The sequence below is a fragment of the Leptopilina boulardi genome, unplaced genomic scaffold (genome assembly GCF_019393585.1).
Source record: "Leptopilina boulardi isolate dan_hultmark-lab unplaced genomic scaffold, ZJU_Lbou_2.1 LbouV2_64, whole genome shotgun sequence".
Classification (NCBI taxonomy): domain Eukaryota; kingdom Metazoa; phylum Arthropoda; class Insecta; order Hymenoptera; family Figitidae; genus Leptopilina; species Leptopilina boulardi.
The window spans coordinates 189,566-194,135 of record NW_026138010.1 but is presented as its reverse complement, the minus strand read 5'-3'; positions in this window follow the sequence as shown (position 1 = coordinate 194,135).

Here is a 4,570-nt window from a genome sequence, read left to right as displayed (position 1 = left end):
ATAAAGCAGCGTCTACAATAAGCGCGTCGGACGTGGACGCGGACGTGTACCTAATGAGAGAGAGGGGTAAGATGTATATCTCCGTACCCCTCTCTCTCATTAGGTACACGTCCGCGTCCACGTCCGACGCGCTTATTGTAGACGCTGCTTAACTCAATTTCATATAAGCGCCGCGAACTAAAATCGAGTACATATATACATATATAGTAGCGCCACTAATACAGGATTATCCATTCCACAGAGGTGCAGCGCTAAATGTCTCTCAATGTAGGTAATAATTCTTTAAACAAAGTTGATTTGAAATTAAAAACTTTACTTTTTCTTTACTTAAAATTCAGTTAGTAGTAGTGATGTACATGTAGTACAAGTATGAAACTGTAAAAAATAGGCGTTTTTGGACTTTTCAAAAATTGGGGAGGTGCAGCAGTTCACTGAAAAAACATTTGCGGAAAATGCAAAAATATTTGCTTAACCCTTTCACTGTCAGCGTCATATACGTTGAGTCGTGATCATCTTAATACAAAATAAATGAAATTTTTTATTTAAATTGCAAAATAAATTCTTTTATATCATTATGCGCATACTACTGATATCAATGATATTTGGTTAAGTAATAATTAAATAATCATTTATTATTTTTAACTAATAAATAATTAAAAAACAAGTAAAAACAATGATTTTTTTTTTATTTTTAATTTAGAGACCCCAAAAATCCTTCTATACTAAATTTCATAAAAATTTGTGGACATTTTGGGACCACAGTATCAATTTTTTCTTTAACAGTGAAGGGGTTAAGTTCTTTAAATGTTCCATCAAAGCTTCTCAAAAGTGAATAAATTAAAATTACTTTGGACGGCAGTATTAGAGTTACAAAAAGTATAATGTTACGGAATTAATGAAGTTCTCATATTATTTTTCTTACACTGAAAAAATATATTTGAATCAAATAAACTCTATTTTAACCAATAATTTCATTCAATTTCGGTAATTGGAACAAATACAAAAAAATATTTATTTTATAATATTTGAAGAAATTATTTGTACTGGCAAAATACAGAATTACTGCTAAATTCCAGTATTGAACCAGTACTAAACGCCAGTACTAAGCCATTACTAATGACCAGTACTGATAAACGTTATCATCCCAAACATATGCCAGTGTTGGTTCAATATTGGCAATCAGTACTTTGCCAGTAATTGCCAGTACTGGCGCAACACTGCACCAGGTGTAAATTTTTGCTTGGGCAATTATTGACTAACTTGTGCACGCCTTTTTTTAAACGAAATAACAATTTTTCTTTCTCTATGCAGAAATGGAAAATTGATATATAAAACTATAAAATGACATCTTATTTAACTAATTATATGAACAAATAAGTATAATTATAATAAAATAAAAAGTACATTAAATTAACAATTTTCTCAAGATTACGAAAAAATAACCATTTGAGTATATTTGACGCAATGACGAAAAGGACCTGGGCAGGAGAAAGAGTCGAGCGATTGGACGGTCACATGTGAGAAGGGGTAAAGGATTTTAATTTTATTATAATTGTACTTATTTGTTCGTATTATTAGTAAAATAAGGTATAGCTACCTGGTCTTATTTATCAATTTACCATTTTCGCAAAGAAATTGACAAATTTTTATTTTTTATTTAAATGAGAACCGGCATAAATTGTTCATGGTTTACGTTCTCAAAGACATAAATGAACATGTAAGAATATATTTGTATATATTTATATGTATGTATATTACGTAAATTCAACATGCAAACAATTTCTTTTACAAGTATACAGCTTGTACACAAAAGCTTACAATAAGATTTTCCCATGTCAGAAGTTGTTCCACGCGAAATAAACAAGATAGATTGTTTCATTTTCTAGAATAGAAGGTCAAATCAAAAGTTAGTCCAACTTTCTATTTTCTTATTTTCCAGTTAAAAATCAAGTTATAATTAAAAAATGTTTTAGTGAAAGTGTTAACAATTTTATCTTTATCACTTTGAAACATTAAAAATTGTTCTTGAATAAAGTTCAAAAATATCAGAGCCCAATCAGCACAAAAACTTGCAGGAAGCTTGCCGTGCGAGATTGCAGAGCAAACATGTAGCAAGTTTTGTGCAAGCAACAAAAAGTCCTCTTACAGCAAGGTAGTTATAAGCAAGCTTGTATAATATTAAAAGGAGTTTCCGTTTACAACTGCGCATCGAGTTAAGTTTTTCAAACTTGCAGCAAACTTGCACCAAGGTTGCCTTGCAAGCTTGCCATAATAAGAGGACATTTTGTTGCTTGCACAAAACTTGCTACATTTGCACTGCAATCTTGCACGGCGAGCTTCCTGCAAGTTTTCGTGATGATTGGGAGAATAAAAAACGACAAAATTGAAATGACTCATTTTTGTTGCACTTCAAATCAAGTCTGATCGAACTCATTTTGAGTTAAAGTTTTTTCTGTGATACTTGCTACAGTATATTTAAATTTTAAGGACAGGTGACTATTATAGCTCATGTGATTCAACATAATCACAGCGAATGCTTTTACTATTTTTGACTTGTTAACAAAATTTTAGATCAATCTATCAAGTATTTTGATTGAAAATCTATACAGAGATTATTTGTAGGTGGAATTAAAAAGGTGCTGTTAAAAATATCCGCTAGTCCATATGCTTTAATTTAAAAATAGTCATTTTTCTCGAAATTCAAACAGTATTATTGCGGAGAAGTAGGAACAATAATTACACTGAGTCGAAAAAAATGGTTGTTATTAGATCTACTGTTATTAGTTTCACATCAGAGAAAACTCTTAAGTTGTGACAGCTGAAAGAAACGGGAAATTATCTATTAAAAAAGTACATATAAAGAAGGCAAGCCAAATGCATGATCTCAATATTGCTAACATCAGTGCAGTTTTCTCTGTAAACCGATATATAATGCTTCATGAGACTGATTCAACTGTAATTCAGCTATACGTATTACATACATATTCTTTTTAAAAACGCATACATATTTTAACACTCTACTTGAGGGATTTTTTGCATGTCAATAAAAATTCTTCAGAAGACTGTAAATAAAATTAATTAGCCTGTAAATACACATGTAAATATAATCTATACTATATGTGAATAAAAAATTAAATTATTGTGCAAAAATACAAAATTGAACGTTTATAAATGTTTTTATTAATGATGTATTTCTTTTTAATTGATCATTAAAAATATATAGTAATTAAATTATATTATGTTAATTGTTTAAATTTAGTGTGAAACTGAAGAATAGTTTAAAAACATAAGATGTATAATTATGTCGAGAAGTATATATATATACTTGTATATGTATATATTGAAAAGCCTGTGGGTTGCAATTATGTGGACAACCGTAACTTTCTAGAGGAAAGTGGAAACTTGGACTAAGTACATAAGGGGGCAGCTAAACCGAAACTAATAAGATCTTTAATGTACTGTTGGGACTTTGGGATTTTGGACTCTGAGACGATCTGTTTAAGTGCTTTTGCCGTATAGTAATCATAAGAAATCAGCTTTTCATCAATTTTATTAAATACGTATTTCTTTAATTTTAGTAATTTTCTTTATTAAAAATTAATTATTTTTAATTCAAGCAAAAAATCAATTCTATATGCTTCAATCATGAAATTCAGAAAATAATTTTTTTTCCATTATCAGATCAGATAAGCTATACTGATAATTAAGGGCAAGTCCAACATGTGAAATGTAAACAAACCATGCTCATTTTTTCGCATTTCTCATTTGTGTAAAAAATAAAAATTTGTCGTTTTTTTATGAAAATGGTAAATTAATGTATTAAACTTGGTAACTATACTTTATTTAACTAATTATATGAAAAAATAAGTACAATTATAATGAAATGAAAAGTACACTGAATTAGCAATTTTCTCATTTTTTTCGCACTTCTCATTTGGGTAGAAAATAAAAATTTGTCGTTTTCTTTGTAAAAATGGTAAATTTATATATTAGACTAGAAAACTATACTATATTGAACTAATTATGTGAACAAATAAGTATAATTATAATGAAATGAAAAGAACAATGAAATAATAATTTTCTCAAGGTTACGAAAAATTTAAGCATTCGAGTATATCTGAGGCACGGACGTTGAGGACCTAGGTGGGAGAAAGTGAGAGAAGGGGTAAAATTTCAGAATTTTACCCTTTCCAAGATGTGACCGTCCAATGGCTCAACTCTTTCTCCCACCTAGGTGCTCAACGTCCGTGCCTCAGATATACTCAAATGGTTTTTTTTTCGAAACCTTGAAAAAATTGCTAATTCAGTGTACTTTTCATTTCATTATAATTGTACTTATTTTTTCATATAATTAGTTAAATAAAGTATAGTTACCAAGTTTAATACATTAATTTACCATTTTCATAAAGAAAACGACAAATTTTTATTTTCTACGCAAATGAGAAGTGCGAAAAAATGTGTATGGTTTGTTTACATTTCACATGTTGGACTTGCCCTTAATAAAATTTACATTATATTTTTAGAATATTTTGTACATTAATTTAATTAAGTTATAAATTAACTATCAGTA